At 36.4% G+C, this 19,950-nt stretch overlaps 1 pseudogene; it reads right to left on the bottom strand.

The window, feature by feature from the left end:
• Positions 1-13,977: 13,977 nt before the first annotated feature.
• On the bottom strand, positions 13,978-18,220 carry LOC121420546 (annotated as a pseudogene).
• Between the last annotated feature and the right edge of the window lie 1,730 nt (positions 18,221-19,950).

The raw sequence follows: 19,950 nt of genomic DNA, 5'->3' as shown, positions 1-19,950 counted from the left end.
TATTAAGGCCTATCTTAGCTAGAGAAATACGCGATCCCCGTCTTCTGTCTTCGTTTTCCAGAATCCCAACAACAGGTTTGGAAAACGAAGATCGAAGACCGGGGACATGTGTCATGTCAATGGTAGTAAAAGTTCGACAGCTGAGCTGAGCGCGATATATTGCTCAATCATGTATCATTCACATCACGATATCCATACAATATAAATCATTAACTTATCAACCAATCATAACTGATTACATATCCAATATCAGAATATTCCTGAATTTGATCTGAATATAATAATGGTTTATTTTAGCTAGACGGGTGCGATCCCCGGTCTTCTGTCTTCGTTTTCCAGAAACCCAACAACAGGTTTGGAAAACGAAGATCGAAGACCGGGGACACGTGTCATGTCAATGGTAGTAAAAGTTCGACAGCTGAGCTGAGCGCGATATATTGCTCAATCATGTATCATTCACATCACGATATCCATACAATATTAATCATTAACTTATCAACCAATCATAACTGATTACATATCCAATATCAGAATATTCCTGAATTTGATCTGAATATAATAATGGTTTATTTTAGCTAGACGGATGCGATCCCCGGTCTTCTGTCTTCGTTTTCCAGACACCCAACAACAGGTCTGGAAAACGAAGATCGAAGACCGGGGACATGCGTTATGTCAATGGGAGAACATGTGTAGGGGGCAAGGTCCAAAGTCCATTCTAACCCGCGCACGTGTTTTGTACACACTTTGCACTGCTTTGTACACACTCCGTGCGTGAACTACAAACGCTTTCACACGAGTGTGATATGTGTCCCCGGTCTTCGTTTTCCAGACACCCCCATAATTCCCCTTCATTTATCTTTTTTTCTCTTTTTCTTTCCCCCTCTTCTTCTCACCCTTTCTTCTACTCTTCTTTTCCTTCCTCTTCTCTCTCTCTCTTTCTTCTCTCTATTTTCCCCTTTTCTTTTTTTTTCTTGCCTTTCTTTCATCCTTTTCCTTTTTTCCCCATCTTTTCTTTCCCCTTTTCTTCTCCTTTTCCCGTCTTTCTTTCTCTCTTTTCTTGTTTTTCTTCTCTTCATTCCCCCTTACTCTCTCGTTTTTTATCCTCTCTCTCTCTTTTCTTATCTTTCTTCCCATCTTCCTCTCTTTTTAAATATTATTCTCTTCCTTCATCCTTTTTTCTTCTTCTTTACCCCCTTTTCCTTTCTCCTTTCTTTTCTTTCTTTTCTCTCTTCCTCTTTTCCCCTTTACTTCTCGCTTTTTCTTTTTCTTTCCTTTCCCTTTTTTTAATTTTTTTTTCTCTCCCTCCCCCTTCCAGCCCCTCTCTTATTATTCTTTTCGTTTCCCCTCTTCCTCTATCTCTCTTTTTCTTATCTTTCTTTCCATCTTCCTCTCTATTTAAATATTCTTCTCTTCCTCCTTCCTTTTTCTTCTTCTTTTTCCTTTCTCCTTTCTTTTCTTTTCTTCTCTTCATTTTCCCTCCTCTTTTTTTCTCTTCTTTCCCCTTTTTCCTTCTCCCTTTTTCTTTGTCTTTCCTTTCCTCCCTTTTCTTCTCTTCCTTTCTCCCTCTTACTCTCTTTTGTATTCTCTTCTTTTCCCATCTTCCTCTCTCATTTTATTTTCTCCCTTTACTCCTCTTTTGTTTTAACCTGGGGGTGGGGGGGGGGTGAGGCAGTTCCCCCCCCCCCCCATGGATCCGCATCTGATAGAACCCCATGGTCTCGTATCATTTGACCTTTGGACCTCTCGATGACATTTGATATATCTGATCATAATTTTACACACACTGCGGACTATCGGACCCGCGGTCTATGGGGCCCGCGGTCTATCGGGCTGTAACCGGAGGAGATACTGGTTGAAGCACCAGTGATGAAACCAACATGGCAAATTTTTGTTCCTACTTGCACAAGCAGTGACAATTTTCAAGATTTAAAATGGATGGAGTCAAAATCAATGAAAGGAGTACAGCAATTAAAGCAGCAGATTATTTGAAACATTAGACTTGATGTATGCAATGCATATTAATGTAAAAACAAAATTAGGAAAAAAACACTTAATCCTAAATAGAGTGGGCTATTTCCATACTGTACCTAAGAAGACTAGAAGGGGGGGGGGGGCTGAATGGAAAGCAAACCTTACCTATTGTTCAGGGAATCTTGAATTGTCATTTTTTCTCATGTTTGTCTACTCTAATTCTTTTTCCATGTATACACAGAAAGCCAACAGGCCCAGACCCTGACGGAATTACAGGAATGAATGAATCATTTTGAGTTGTACATGAATAAAGCCTTTCGAATGCGGTATCGCTTCTCAAAAGAGACTGCACTCCATCTCCTCAACATGTGTGAGGGTGATCTGAGGAGGAATACAGAATGAAGTGAACCTCTACCTGTTGTCATAGGTGTCATCGATGGGACTCATGTCTACATTAGGAGTCCTGGTGGGGAACAAGCCCTGTACTTCCTTAATTGGACGAACAGGTATTCCGTCAGTGTGCAGATTGCATTTTCAATATAATTGTAGACTCTGTTATGCCAGTCTGAACTTTTGGGGAAGGGTCGATAATGTGACTTGTACTCCTATCATCATTCCAATGACACTAAAGTATAATAGCAGTCATTGACTATTTTTAAGCATTGAAATTTAGATTTTATTTTGTTTTATTTAGCACCCTCTCTTTGTAATGTACTGTACAGTACTTATTTGTCCTTTAGAAATGCTCTTGAGCATTTTCCTTACAAATTCATTTATCTTGATATTAGACGCTACAGACTAAGAATTTAAGTGAGTCTTTCGATAATTGTGTTTGATATATCAACATATATACAAAATCTTATAATTCCATTGTATTTCTTTAAGTTAGAGAAGTGTGAAAATCATTCAAACAAAGACCAGATCCTTCTAACTAGGTTTACTTTAAAAATAAATACTTTCTTACTGTCATGCTCTTCGTGTATTTTTTAATTGATAAAACCGAAGTCATATATCAATATTCAATAAATACTTAATCATGAGACAGAGTGATGAATATAAGTACATTAATAACATAAATATAATATAGTATTACCCCTATCTGACGTCTGAGCTGGATATTTAAAATGTATGGCCCTAGTTTTCCTGAATATTGATAATGAGTCAGGTACTGTATTATCTGTATACTATATTTGTTTTTCTTGGTCTTTATAGTACATTGTCATCCATTACAACATAATTCCTAATTTATGAATATATATGTCTATATACAGTTTTTATGATATCAATATTCAAATGAATTCTCCCAACCACATCAAAAAATCAAGAACTTCTGTTATTTCTTTATCTATGAATATTTAATATAATCTGCAGTACTGCCGATAAAATATAAACCCCTCAAAAAAGTTTGTAAATCTGTGTTTGGCAATTAATTTCTCCCAACTCCAAATTTCACGTAATGCATATTTGATATCGTTTTTTCAATGAAATTTGTTGGGGACTCTTCTGATAATAAACAGCATAAAATAAATACATTCAAACCAGCAAAGCTAAAATAATCATACATTTATGATTTTTGGTTGAAAATATAATTAGCATTGATTTTGGACACGAAATCACGCTTTTGAGCAATTTTTGGTCTGACATAATGTTACTTACTTTCGGGACCGCGTACCCAGGTGACGCAAAAATGGTCTCATAAGTTGCGCAAGACTTGAAAGTAAAAGTCAGCGAGCACGTTAAAAAAATTCGCGCTGCGAAAATATTGCATAAATCATTGAGGGGCGGGGGGGGGGGGGGCTCCGAGGCCTGTAAAGGGTTGATGGTATTCCATGATAGTATGATGTATATACATTTTAAAAAATAATTTTTACATGCATATCACTTGACTTGCAGAAAAACTAATTTTAACAGTCATAATCTATGTAATCATAGTTAAATAATCATGAAAGTGTGGTTATTCATGGGTGGAAAATGTGACAAAATAATATATTAAATTCTTGTCTGTTATCAAATTGAATTGATTGTGCTTTGAGTTATTCCAGATGTTATTCCCATTCACAAGAGTGATCATGGTGATGATATGTTTTTTGTGTGTGTCAAAATCAAATATAATGCTGTGATATTTTAGATTAGGTGATGATGTTTAAGTATAAAGGATTGGAATGTCTGAAAACGTTATTTATGATTAGTTTCCTGATTGTATCATGATCATGGCGTGATTCAAAGTGAATTGGCAATCAGTGATTACCTTGTTCTTAAAGATGGATCCAGTGGTGCTTTAGTGATGTGGAATTGGTTGCTGTAAAAAGGATTGTGATTAGTTTCTCAGTTACATACTGTTGTGTTGGGAATGGGATCGGTGATTATTGAAGCGTAATGAAGAAACTTTGCAGAAAGTTATTTCAAATCACAACGTATTTAATCATCAGTTGCAGTTGACAATTCACACTTTGAAGTACATGAAGATTCAGATACAACAGGAGACGATGAATATAATAGTTTCGAAGTATAAGATTATAAGATTAAGATTCGGAGTGAAGTTAATATAATATTCGATGGACGTCTAAGTCTTGAAGTCAGTCAGTCTATCTGGATGAGTGTGGGTCTAGTATTCTATCGTTGGTATTCTCTATTCTTAATAATCAAGAAGTCTTATTTATATCATTTGTTTTGGGGTGTAACTATTAAAGGTGGGAGTGATCTAAACTTATTCTGATTGGTCTACAGGTAACTGTCTATCAAACTTTCTCTGGTATAAGGGGTGTGGTGATGCTCTGTGCAAGTGACTGGGGCTGGAGTGTGAGTCATACTTCTTCCATGAAGTTAGCTGACGTCACTGAGGGTTGGTCTTTTATGGTCAAGGCTTAGCAGTTAAATGGTATTGGGGGTTTTGGGAATTCTTAGATAACATTGGGAGAGTTTGTAAACAAGTGAGGGTGAATGACTGAAAGGATAACAGGAAGTTATATTCATACTACATAACAATACCTTATCCTGTCTATCTTAGATTAACTCGATTAAATAATTGATTTCTGTTTTTTGCCACTTCAGGGCCACGGTTGATCAGGTGCACCTAGCTGATGATGTGCTTCTATTTGTGTGTGTGTGTGTGTGTAAAGATATACAACAATCAATGCCGGCAAACATAATTCTTGGAAGATGGGGGGGGGGGGTTGTTGCACCCACAAATGTAATAACGCCTACAAATGTAATAACACTTTACCCACAAATTTAATGATTTCACCCACAAATGTAATAATGCACTTTACCCACAAATGTAATAATTTTTGATCGCCCACAAATGTAATAATGACTTTACCCACAAATGTAATAAATTTGAAGGGATTTTTGGCAAATCCGTTCTGAACTAAAATCGTATAGACCAATTTCACAACGTGAGAGGGCAGCAGACTGGTCGCCATGGTGCGGTGGGTGAATCAACTTTTATAGTACACAAGTCAATAGGGTATTTAGTACATTCGTTCGATTTTTTTTTATTTTTTAACCAATTGAGCAGATTTCTTGTAAAATTCACAATGAGCATTAATCGGAGAAGTTCAGGTCGCAGCTGTGCTGTGTTCAATTGCCACAACAAGTGGAGAAAGCTTCAGGATTGGAAGCAAAGTGAATGTGAAATTCACTCGCCTTGGACTTATGAAGCCTGTTTGTGTGTGAAGCCGTACTCCCTGCATAGGTTTCCAGGCCGTGATGAAGGAATGCGTCGCCAGTGGATCTCTCTTCCCCTTCCTCCTTTATCCTTCCTCTCAGTTTTATTCTCTTGCCTTGCCCCCTCCTTTTGGATACTTTTTGGCCTGCATAAAATGTGGTGGTGGTGGTTTTTTTGTGGGGGGGAGGGAGGGGGATTTGTTTGATCATGCTTAGGTGGAAATATCAGTCCCTCTCTCTCTCTCTCACACACACACACACACACACTATCCCTCTCTCCCTCTCACTATCCCCTTCTCTGTATTACACTATCCCTCTCTCTCCCCCTCTCTCACACACTCTCTCGCTAGCTCCCCCCCCTCTCTCTCACTATACCCCCCCCCCTTTCTCACTATTCCCCTCTTCCCTCTCACTATCCCCCTCCTCTCACACATACTCTCTCCCCCTTCTCCCCTCTCTCATCCTCTCTCTTATCCTCTCTCTCTCTCACTCTATGTCTCGTTCACTCTCCCGCTACTCTAACACAATACTAGCAACAAGAAGTGAGCTCCCTGATGAAAACCAACAGCGATTCTTGGTCATCATCAACTCACTTTTACTGACAAAACTAAGGGGAAAAGGTAGCCAAAGTGCAAAAATTCATCATACCTTCATCGGTCAGATATGGCCATTGTCTTACATCGTCTACCCAGGTGTCCATGCTTTATTTTATTGATTTATGATGAAGTTAATGACACAATATCAGAGTTTATCTGTAATCTTTCATTGAATTTGTACACAGAGCCAATCGCGAGCAGCGCACTTGCACACCGCAGCAATGGCGTCGCCGATAGAGGGCCAAATACATAAACCGGCCGTGAAATTGGTCTATAGTAATGCGTTCATATAGCACAAAAGTGCAAAGTCTCTTTTTCTGACCCGGTTAAATAACAAATTATAATATAAATCCAAAGTCTTTATTCCAGACCCGGGTCTGGAATAAAGACTTTGGATTTATATTATAACTTTTGAAACAACAGGGTCTGGAAAAAGACTTTGGATTTATATTATAATTTTTGAAACAACCGGGTCTGGAGAAAAGACTTTGGACTTATATTATCATTTTTGAAACAATCGGGTCTGGAATGAAGACTTTAGGCTCATATGATTATTTTTTAAACAACCGGGTCTGGAATAAAGACTTTGGACTTATATTATTATTTTTTAAACAACCGGGTCTGGAATAAAGACTTTTGATTTATATCATAATTTTTTAAACAACAGGGTCTGGAATAAAGACTTTGGGCTCATATTATTATTTTTGAAACAACCGGGTCTGGAAAAAGATTTTGGATCTATATCATGATTTTCGAAACAACAGGGTCTGGAATAAAGACTTTGGACTTATATTATCTTTTTTGAAACAATCGGGTCTGGAATAAAGACTTTTGGCTCATATGATTATTTTTTAAACAACCAGGTCTGGAATAAAGACTTTGGGCTCATATTATTATTTTTGAAACAACCGGGTCTGGAATAAAGACTTTGGATTTATATTATAATTGTTGAAACAACCGGGTCTGGAATAAAGACTTTGGGCTCATATGATTATTTTTAAACAACCGGGTCTGGAATAAAGACTTTGGGCTCATATTATTATTTTTGAAACAACCGGGTCTGGAATAAAGACTTTGGATTTATATTATAATTGTTGAAACAACCGGGTCTGGAATAAAGACTTTGGGCTCATATTATTATTTTTTAAACAACCGGGTCTGGAATAAAGACTTTGGACTTATATTATAATTTTTTAATTAACCGGGTCTGGAAAAAAGACATTGGACGTATATTATAATTTTGGAAACAACCGGATCTGGAAAAAAGACTTTGGACTTATATGGTAATTTTTGAAACAATCGGGTCTGGAATAAAGACTTTAGGTTCATATGATTATTTTTTAAACAACCCGGTCTGGAATAAAGACTTTGGACTTGGAATAAAGACTTTTTGAAACAACCGGGTCTGGAACAAAGACTTTGGGCTCATATTATTTTTGAAACAACCGGGTCTGGAATAAAGACTTTTGATTTATAACATAATTTTTGAAAAAAAGGTTTGGAATAAAGACTTTGGACTTATATTATAATTTGTTAATTAACCGGGTCAGGAAATGAGGCTTTGCACTTTTGTGCTAAATGAACGCATTCCTATACGATTTTAGCTTAGAAAGGAATTTGCCAAAAAATACCTTCAAATTCATTACATTTGTGGGTAAAGCCATTATTACATTTGTGGGCGATCAAAAATTATTACATTTCTTGGTAAAGTGCATTATTACATTTGTAGGTGAAATTATTACATTTGTGGGTAAAGTGTTATTACATTTGTGGGCGTTATTACATTTGTGGGTAAAGTGTTATTACATTTGTGGGCGTTATTACATTTGTGGGCGAATATTACATTTGTGGGTGTAACAGGGGTACCAGCAAACATTTATTTTAGAATAATATTTTTTGTATATTGTGTATATGCTGGAGGTGTTTGTTTTCATGACACTGAGCATGCACAGTGCAGTCTCAAAAAGGGGAAGTCCTTAAATTTGATTAAAAATCCACGGTTGAATCCGTGGATCTAGTTGAGTCCACGGTTGAATCCATGGACTCAACCGTGGGTCTGGTAGAATTCGTGGATTTTTGAGTCCACTGTTTGTGAATCACAAACTGCAGAATCCGTGGATTTTCCAGAATCCATGGACTCAAAAATCCACGGATTCTAAAATCCGTGGATTTTGCAGAGTCCACCTTTGTGAATTCGGGCCTTAATGTCTGAGTAAATTTTACTCATCACCGGTGCAGTTAATTCTTGTTCGGAATAGGCAAAATCAAGCAACTAACCCAAGAAAATAAGACAATTTTTTTTGATTGGTGTATTTTATTTTTTGTTGTATTGGTTTTACAATGAAATGGCTGATATACATTTACACATGTATACCATCAAGAATTCATACCAAGAAGAATTATGTTTACAGATAACTATGAGAAGGCAAGGAATATTGCAAAGTAGGCAGAGGAAACGTCAAATGTAGAGTCTGATGAAGAAAGGCCAACATATTACATTGAATATTGGCATGATAACTTTGGACAAAAATGTTGCCATTACATTTTTATGAAACACTGGAAATAACAAGACTCATAAACAATTAAATCTATTTCAACCCTAAATAGACATAGGCTATTTCGATGCCTAAGAAGACTTGGGGGGGGGGGGCTGATTCAGCCCCTCTTATGATCTCGATCGCAACAAAACTTATGTTTACAGATAACTATGGGAAGGCAAGGAATATTGCAAAGAAGGCAGAGGAAACGTCAAATGTAGAGTCTGATGAAGAAAGGCCCAGGAAGAGGCAACCTCCTTCTAGGTTCAGCTCCTCAGATGACGGTAAGTTAAACATCCTGTTCTTCAGAAGTATTTCTGTTGGCATCACTGCTGAAGGCTGAGTTGCATATGATACATGGCCAACATTTGGAGATAGAGCATATAAGGCTAGGGTGCTCTCATGTGCTGGATGTGGACTGGCATACATATTATCTGTGTATTGTCCTGTTCTGAGCTTCGTTATTCATTTTGATTCCTGAACGTAAACACCACGGTCATTCATGCCATGCATGTAGGCTTACTGCTCACTGTTAAAATAATTTAGGTTTTCCGTTTGCGCTAGAAAATGGTGATTGGTACATTTATGGCAAAAGTAGAAAAGTTATCATTTTCGGCTTACTTCGAACCATCGGGCCTTCGCGTCGGGCCGCGTTATCGCGTAACCCGACCTTTCGTGAAAACAGCCCCTTTATCTACGAAAGGTCGGGTAAATCAGGTGGAAAAAATGTAATTTTTTGTAATGGTGGTCATTGACATAAGACTAATTCTTTACGTGAACATTTACGAAAAAGGTACCTTTAAATTACGAAGCATCGGGTAAAATCTTCTAAAACCATTTAAGACGTAGGGGCGCCCTTATAGGGGGCAGGGAGAGGAGAAAAGGAGAGAGAGAAAAGAACAAGGCTGAACAAGGAAAAAATAAAGCATGATGGGGAAAGGAAGGACTGGGTCATGGAACTATATAATACCTACATATTTTTTTGTTTTGTTTATATAAAGGCGTAAAAAAGACACGGGGAAAAAGAGGACTACGAGTTATGTAATTGTAATATACCCCTATTTTTCAATTTAAAACGTAGTCATGTATGGGTCCCCCTTCAAAATATCCTGGCGCCGCCCTATTCATTGTTTTAAAGGCCTACGTAATTAATCCATGGCAAGCCGTTTAGTTTTATCCAGACTTTAGTTTGTCCAATGACCCTTGGTCTATAGATATATCATCACATCGTACCATTGCAGTTATCAATTTCAGCCACTCCCCAAGTTGGTCCAGTGCTATTCAGTTCTGTTTGTCTGACCATTCGACCTAAATGGTTATTAATATCAATTGTGCTTCTTCATAGAATTTCGAGCTAATTTCTTTTAATGTCACCTCCTCCCCGCCATGACTGTATTTTCTACTCATCATACACCGACAAGGACAAATTGTGCACAGAACTCGCCATCAAAAGTTTCAGTGATTATTTTATCACATTTATTTGCAGAAAAGTAGAACATGAAAGTTTCATTGTAATGCATAAAACATCAAGAAGAAAAAGTAAACCAAAACAAAGGGATTCCTGCTGCATATGCAATCAAGTTTGTCGGTCATCACAAGTTACACTTTCATGTTTGCCATTAAGTTCGATTCAATGAGGTTGATGTTCGGAAAGGTGAAAAAGTGGGGTGTTATTCGGAACATAAAGAAATGCATAAAATTGGCTAAAATTGTTCTTTTTCTGTATACAACTTAAAATTCTTTTATCAAAATTATTTCATATCGATTGTATAATGTTTTCTTCACAAGAGAAAAGGGAAAATCATATACACATGTACAATTATTTATAACCCATTCAAAAATTATAACTTCATATTTAGACCCTTGAGAAAACTGAAGCAGTAAAACCCAAGGATTCATTGTGAAATGGAATGGTATTAGGGGAAAAAAACACAACCTTCTTGTTTGGCATGGCTGCCAATTATGGTTGACATGGCAACAAAAGATATCAGGCAAGACAGGCATACCAAAGTTATCATGGTTATGCATCAAATTGTTTCCTATACAATTTTAGAAAAGGTCAGCAAATTTACTAGAAAATGCTCTTAAGGTGCAGGAGGACTGTAGGGGACACAATGTGCCCCCTCCCCTCGCTACAATAATGCTCAATACACACATGTATATGTTTGATCCATAGAATTATATTGACTCTGTGCTGTTAGATCTGATTTTATCTCAGAATTATCAAGAAAATGTGTCACTTGTTATATGCAATTACTGCAGTGGTGTAGGTTAGAGGAAGGGGGGATGCACATTGCTCTGGCTTGGGAAAAGTGACTAATTAATACATAGAGAAAAAAAATACGTGACAATGGAAACTGCAAGAGCCCCTCTACCACCCTGCACTCCCAGATGGAGGCTTTCCCTTTTCATTTATTGCATATACATGTAACTTTGATGCCACCACTACTCCCCTCTTCCATACCAAAATCCCCATGCTGTTATTAATTATAATTTAGTAATCATCCAGTTGAATATTATAAGTTAACTACTTTCTAACAGTCAAAAAATTGAATAAGCATGAAAATGCCTATGCCTTTACTAAGTGGCAGAGGCATTAAAATATCAAACACAGAAACAAAAGCCATCTTTGATGCTCTGCATAACTTGGCACGATTAAAAGAATAGTAAAACAGAGTATTTAAACTCAACTAAAAGAAAGCCTTCCTGTCATATTGACATTAATGACCAAAAACACATGCACCTGCAGACCTGATGAGTTGCTGAACTTTAAACAAGATTAGGCAAACTAAATATGTTCTCACTTCAATCTGTCTGGTCACCAACGTTATGAGACTCATGACGGATCTGACCAGCTAAGACAGATATCAGGTGGAGGCATAAAAAAAACAATGACATAAACTGCAGACAGTACTTTAAATGCATAACAGGGGATATTCAGCGTGGCATCAAGTGGAAGTGAAAAATAAACAAAAACCAATCAAGCAAAAACAAGTAAAAAATATTACAAGAAACAAAGTAAATTGTAGAACTTTATGAAGTCTTTGCATTATTTCACGGAACGGTTGTAAAGGTTGTATGCAAACTTGCTAGGAGTTTATGATATTGGCTGATTCTTCCATATAGAAATCTATGAATTAAAAGCAATATATCACATTTTGAGCTTTTGGTTGAATGCTCATGGAAAAATTGCAAAAGACACTGTAACTTAATTAGGTGGTCTAAAACCTGGGCATAAATGTGCAGAAATGATTTAACAAAGTTAGAGTATCGAAGTTCTATTCAAACTTACATCAAACTGCTATATGTTAAGTGCTCTTTACTCCTGTTTGTAAACCTGCTCCTCTAGAATTACCAGACATTTCTATCAATGTTCAAAATGTGAAGATTAGATCTGGAATATGCTTTCAAGCATGGACTTTAGTATGGTCAGCAACATGCCATAAATGATATCTCCACAAGTAATTTGATTAAAAACAAAAAAAAAAAACAACTGTGGGCAGCATGACAGTGGACAGACCAGTAAGCTGATATTAGGTCACCCTCCTTATTATCATGGACTGTCTGTACATGGACTGTCTGTAATCAGATGCACATTTCTGGAAAATGCTAAATCATGTAAGTCAGAATGAAGTGAAATAGTAAAACTGCTTTTCAACAACTGATGTAGGCTAAAATACTAATCTCATGCACACAATGACTAAAAATATTAGTAACCAGTCAAGTCACAAGTGTAACAATGTGTCCAATAATGTGTCTAACTGCCTAGCTTGTGTGCTTGCTGGTAAATTTTAATACATATATTGACCTCATTTGACCTCTAACCTATTCAAATGTACTTCTACGACCTAGCTTTCACCAAGTAGAGGTCCATTTAAGGTTTATTGTGAAGTTATCTACCCCAACAATAAAAATAGAAACTAAAAGTGTATGCTTCCTGTAGAGTACAGTGTACCTTGACCTTGAGGTAACCTTCTACTCTGGCATGGGTTCCCCATCATATACCTTCCAAGTAAGGTCAAAACTCAACATCAAACCATCAATTTTCCATTACCATCCCAGATGGATGGACACCACTCAAGATCTATTAAAAAAATAGAAAAAAAGTGAAATATAAAACAACTATGTCATGTACTTTATATGAAATTAACATTGCTACTCAGGCATACAATGTATGTTTAGATAAAATCCGAAAGACAGATTTATAATTCAGAAGAATTTTATATGTAGTACATGTACTAGACTAGAGTGGTAAAATGTTCGTGTCACTTCATGTGTTCTTGAAAGTATGAAATGAACTTCAACAGTGTTACAAATGCAATCCTGAACTGTATGTGATACTTGAACCCAAATAATAAACTTGACTTTAGGCTTCAAATCAGGATGCTTTGTTATAGCATTAACAATACATTATACAGGAGACAATATACATGTAATATCTACTGACATATACATGTATTACATGACTTAACCTTTAAAAATCAAGATCAATATTATGATTAGCCTCACAGTAATGAACAGACAAACCTTCGATGGTATCAATTTAATCTGTGAATAAGTTTTAAGCTGATTAATACAAACATCAAATAACCAGAAGCTAAAAGAGTGATACAGCCAATCAATTGTTGACCACATATAAAATGGCCTGCTGCCAATGCAAGAAAAATTAGGGACCTGCACACTTAAAAAGGTCTTTACAAATATTAATTTTCGCATTTTGTCTATTAATATTACATTGGTTAAATGACAGATATAAATGGTAAACAAAATAGCCATGCTACTCACCCTAAAATAAAGATAAAAGCTTAATTATTTCCAACTGTTATAACAGTGTATCTACCCAACTTTCATTCTGTATACTTATTCAAGAAAAGAACAAGCCATGGAATCGATGTAAACCTCTCACATAACTCATTATTGAAGTAGTGTAATGTGATTAAGTATGGAAGTGACAGTGTATCTTTGCAAGAGGTTTTTGCACTTACCATCCTACCACTGTTCAGTACTACTTTTTCTTGTACAGTAAGTATTCTCTCTCTAACAACCAAATAACAGTTGTTAATTCTCATGGTATTTGAGTGTTTGTTCTGCATGTACACATCTTCATTATTTAGGCAATATCAAGACCAAAATTTCTCAGAATAACTTTGTGGTCGGGGTCCAAATGCTCAAGAACTTCATCATGCACAATTATGTCTTTTCAATTCAGTATAAGGATAGGTTATTCTCAGACAATTCAGTTTCAAATGGTAATATGTTGGTACAAGGCTCTTTGAATGCATGACAGAACCTGTCAGTCTGTCCACCCACTCTCTGATGTCCATTTTCTTCAACACTATATCATGTGGAGGCATATTCATCTTCTGTCCAAACTCCTGCTTGCATCCATAGCAGCGTTTGATGACACCCACTTTACGAGCAATGCAGAAAGGCTGTTCTTGACTGGGTTTGGGGATAACTGTCGTGACAGGTTGGGACACTTTGTTATTGCCACCTCTTTTCTTATTTGCACTCTTTTTTTACCACTGTCAGAACATTGTTTCTGGAGAACGTCATTGGCTAGATTAACAGATGATGCTCTCTTTTTAGTATTGACTCTGCAGAGGAAGGCTGCCAATTTGTCCTTTTGTTCAGCAACTGCTAAGGTATGTTCGCAAAACAGACGATTGTGTAGGATGAATGATCTGCATTGCCTGTCACAAACATACAAGTCATTGTGCCATGACACTTTGAAGTGATCCTTTCCATCAAAGCAAATGGATTGAGAACTGGTAGATGGAAAGTCAACGATGCTATGACTACAATCAATGATCTTACCAGCCTTGCTCCAGACAGCTTGCAATTCATACTGAGTAAATCCTCCGATTCCACTTTCTTCTGGAGATATTGAAAGCTCCATAGCTGACTGTTCTGGTACACTAAGATTCGCTCTCTCTAGTAGTACTCTCTTTTCCTCTGACTTCATATGAGACCATTCTAATGGAGTTCTTTCAAGACAATTCTTGGCTGGTCGTCTCTCACCTAAGCCTATGATTGACATTTTCAGTTCTGTGTACTTGACAAAGTCCTCAAGGCTATCTACAAGATCGTTCCATGACTGCTTGCCACCAATCCACTTGGACGGCATAGAATTCATACACTCACAATCATTCGTACTATACTGGCGCGGTGGGTCTCCCATTCCTGCTTGCTGCCTCAATGGTTTCAACATGCATTCTTTCACTTCTTGGGATTTGTATTGCTTGAACCAATTCGCAAATGCAGGAGGCCTTCCTGTCTCTTCTGTTTCCATTTGGTCCCATTTTGTAGACCAATTGAGGAGAGCCTCTTCATACTCCTTGTCACTACTGCTGTCTACAAGTCCCTCGTAACGTGCTTCATTGACTTCTTCCCCATAGATCGATCTGAGAATTTTTGCAGTGTTCTTGTGCACTCCAAGTTTCTCAAGCTTCTTTTGTGATGGATCAAGCAGAGAACATGTTTGGAATTGGAAAAGCCTGGCGAGCTTTTCAGACCCTTGTACATTGCACTCTCCCCATCTGTCCCGAAAAAGGGTACATGTTCATTTCCCAGAGCTTTGGAAATCTGGTGTCCAAAGTACTGATACGTTTCAGTATCTCTTCTTGCATGCAACAATACTGGGCCTGGCATGAGTACATTTTTTGCATTCCGTTTATTCAGAAAATCTTGATGTCTGTATGATGCAACAGTGACATACATTTGCCAAAGGTAAAATGTACCATCAAACGAAATGATACTGCCTGCTGCACAATTTCTCTTCATGTCTTCGATTTGTTTGTTTGTGTAAACGACACATCTAGGATGAGGGCCTTTGGACATGTTGGACTTATCATTGACGAATTCAACACTCCTTACAAATTCTCCAGATGCATTCTTCTCAATTAGTTTGTTGAAATCAGTTTTCTTCTTCCCTCCTGAACCGTGCCGGTAGATCTGCTGCCTGTCACGAGGCAATGACGAAAATGCATCTACTCCCACACTACCACCCTTTATTTTGAACTTCTCGTTCAGCTTGTCCTGTGCTGACTGACATGATGGCTTCTTCAGTTCTTCAATCAAGGCCTTCTTTGATCGGATGAAGGGGCTATCATTCTGTCTGCAGTGACCATGAGCCGTCATTCTTAATGCTGTCTTCTGTCCTCTCCACTCATATCGTATTAAGACGACTGGACATTTCTGCACTCCATCCCTTTGTAGCTCATATATTGTCCTGAAAAATCCAGGGGTATCACGGTGGGGATAATACCTCCGGAGAAGTGTGTATCTTTCGGTACCAGTCTTGGGACCCAGTTTTAACCAAAATATGTTGTGTTCACCATCCACGGCCAACTCACATCGGGAATAACTGGGTTTTTGTATTTGCCGGTCTCGACGCATGTAAGGTCCTGGTCAAATTCAAGACTGGAAGTATCCACAAGAAAGGCGAATTTATCGTCACATGCTACTGGAACACCAGGGTTTACCTTGGTAGCTGTGGATAACATCAGTGAAGCTACACTTGTGCTATCTCTGAAGAAAGCTTTGCTGGCTTTGATGGCATGCCATTTCTCCCGGTAGAGCATAAATTCAAACTGGCTGTTGGCTGTCTTCACGCGCTTCGGTTCATTCGGCTGAATGAACTCTGGCTGAGACCTGGTGACAGAAACAAACAAATTCTATTAAAGTGTACTGAACTTCATACATGCAGTTCTGCAAACAAAATGTAGAACAGATATTCCCTTTACATTGATATTCTATCACGGGTGACATCTATAACCGATTATTTTTCCCCACTATCCCCCCTATCCATAATGATACTGTCAGTTCAAGTTTATTATCTAAATTCAAATTCAAATTCAAATTTATTTCCACAATTAAAAATATACGTATGTACAAATCATTGACATTAAAAGATATATTACACGTGGAGGGGTCAAAGAAAGCATAACTGCTTGTATAAATTGGCCCCTAAAGTATAGAATAAGTCATATTAATACATGTAAAGTAAACAAACAATATAATCATAACATAATTACAAATACGTCTAAGAGAAGGGAGGGGGGAGGTGAAAACAAATCATTACAATAAATGGAAAGCCGTGTTTAAAAGTGTTTTGTTTCGAAGACATGCACGTTTAAATTGATTTAAAGATTTTGATAATTTAACAGAATTCGGTAATGAGTTCCAAAAGAGTGGTCCAAAATAAAAAACAGATCGTCTAGTTAAAGCTATGCGTGGCAAAGGAGGGTGATAACTGTTACAATTTCTAGTTTGATATGAGTGATATAAATTATTCATTTTAAAATAATCTTGAAGAGACTTAGGTAACATATGGTTGTGGCATTGGTACATGAATAAACAGGTCTGTAATGATATGATATTCTGAATCGGTAAGATATTGTTTCGTTTGAAAAGAGGTGCACTTTCAGAGAGGTAATTGAAATGAGTTATTAGACGGATTGCTCGTTTTTGTAAAGTAAAAATTTTCTGTATATTTCTTTTAGTTGTAAATCCCCATGCAATCACTCCATAGTTAATGGTAGATGTGATAAAAGCATGATATAACATTTTTAGAACTGAACTTGGCAAAAAATTAAATTTAGATATTACCCCAATCTTATTAGCAATCTTATTAAAGACCTGTTTAATATGAAAGTTTCAAGATAAATTGTCATCCAAATAAATACCTAAAAATTTTACATTGTGAAGTTGAGTAATTTCAAAGCTATTATAGTATAATTTTAAGTTGTCTATCTTATGGCTGCATGTACTAAACAACATATAATTGGTTTTTGAAGTATTCACAATTAGATTATTGACTGACATCCACTCATTGATCTTTTTAAGCTGTAAATTCATATCTCTGAACAGAATACCAATATTACTACCAGACATAGAGACACACGTGTCATCAGCAAATAGCACAAAATTTAGCATATTTGAACATTGGGGTAAATCGTTTATAGATAAATGGAATAAATGGAATGTTGTACAAGACATACAGAAAAAGAAATACATGTATAAGAACTTGCTTATCTTGCCTGTTTCAGGAAATGGGAGGGCCAATATACCACATCACAGTAGTCAGATGACACATTCAGTGACTCCATTACATCTCAATTGTCCCTTTGGAATAGATATATTCTACATAAAGGTCATTCCTCCAATATCATATTTCCTTTCATTAATTATTTGGCAATGATTCGTGTGTTCAAAAGAGTAAGTTAACCTGTTGAGTATTTAACTTTGTATTTCCCATATGCTTTATGCAGGGACCACCAGGTTCCAATAACCAAACACTTAATTTGGGAGATATATTTTGCAGTAAATCTCAAAGTTACTCACAAGTGATCTGTGGTAGCTGGAAACTTCAATAATTTAGAGATATAGCTATACATTTCTACCTTTTCTGAACTCTTGCAGTAGAACAGCTTGGCATGTCATCTGTCTCATCATCAGATGAAATGATTTAAGTGCTATGTGTATGAAAACAAAAGAATGGAATATTAGTTCACTTTTAAAGCCATTTATTAATAAACATATCAATACATTTTTTTCCAATGCAGACATTCTTAGAAAATACATGTGTAACGAATGACATATAGTGTTTTATCCAATTATTAGGCCTACTAAACTATATTTTGAACCATTAATACTGCTGGTTGAATCATGATATAGTTCAATGAAATCAACAGACTGAATAAATAAATTTGAATGCTAAAATAAAAAAAAATCAAGATGGAACAGTCTGTTTCCCCTTTAAACCATGTACTGGGCACATGTAAAGCTGTAATATCTGACCCTTATTTCATCACTAAGAAAATTACACCACAGAAAAAGCTATGACCCCAAGTACACCTTCTTGATATTACTAGCCATTCTGTTATATATATAAGAATAATTGTAAAAGAATTTTAAAAGCAATTACATTCATCTATTAGTTATTTCCCTTTAAGGATAGCCAAGAATTGTAAAGAACATTCCAGGATGTCTTTTTATTATGCAGGCCTTGCATATTTAAAGGCCAAGGAGTTTTATTGTTGAATAGGGAAAAGCCAAACAATAGAATTGTATTGGTAGTGGAAATGAATAGGCTTAGGTATTTTGTTTACACATCTTGATTTCAATGAGGTCATTCAAGAATGTTTTAGAAATAAAGAAGCTTCCAGAAGAGTGAATTCTAGAAGCTTATAGATTACCGGTAGTTGAAATTTGAGAATGATCTAGAATACTTGTAATTAGTATTTAAGGCTGGCAGATTTTCCAAGGATCATCACATCATATGAGAGCAGGAGATCACATCACATCATATGAGATCACTTCACCAGATCAGATCAGAGCAGTTTATTTCCACCTGGAATATCTATATTGTGTGGAATTATTTGCCCACCATCAATGAACTGTTTGCAGTTATTTTGAGAGAGAAATTATCAGTTCTCATCGAGATCATCAACATCATCAACCTGTCCAATTAACACGTTTCAACTCATGGATTGCTGAAATTGATTGTTAATCATCATCAACATCGTCTTCACGGACATTTCAACTCGTTACAGTGACTCTTATTATTCATCGGACTTCAACATCAGTTTCATCATCGCCATCATTGTGAATTTTCGCCAGTCAACTGGGATTTTATCATTTGGATTATTACTTGGATATAGTATCATCACTTCGGGATTTTACATCGGACACTTCAAGAGATTTATGTAAGATCATTATTTGTTTTATTTATGTATAATTATTTCCTGTAATAAAAAAAGGAAATTTAAATTAAATCTTGTTTGTTATTTGTTGCAGTATCGTAACAAATAATTTTGGGGGCTTGTCCGGGAAACGAAAACCATATTTGTATAAGCCAAATTGAAACTAAAAACAGTTTTTCAGGAAACGATAACCAAATTTGAGACGAAAGTCAATTTAAAACAAAAGCCAATTTGAATTGGAAACATTTTGGAATTTTTTGGAAAATTCTAGAATATACTGTACTGTGTTATTACTTGCTTGTAATTGTGTATATTCACTATGGCTACATTTGATGTTGAAGAATTTCTTGCAATGACAGAATTGTCATATGATCATTTGAAGTCACTGAAGAAAGATGATTTGATAACAATTTGTGATCATTTGGGTGTATCTCTAGCCCCAGGTTTAAAGAAGGCAGAGATAATTGACTTGTT

This window comes from Lytechinus variegatus, chromosome 8, assembly GCF_018143015.1.
Source record: "Lytechinus variegatus isolate NC3 chromosome 8, Lvar_3.0, whole genome shotgun sequence".
In the NCBI taxonomy this organism is placed as follows: Eukaryota; Metazoa; Echinodermata; class Echinoidea; order Temnopleuroida; family Toxopneustidae; genus Lytechinus; species Lytechinus variegatus.
The sequence above is the reverse complement of the archived record's forward strand: the minus strand, read 5'-3'. Positions and strand labels throughout refer to the sequence as shown.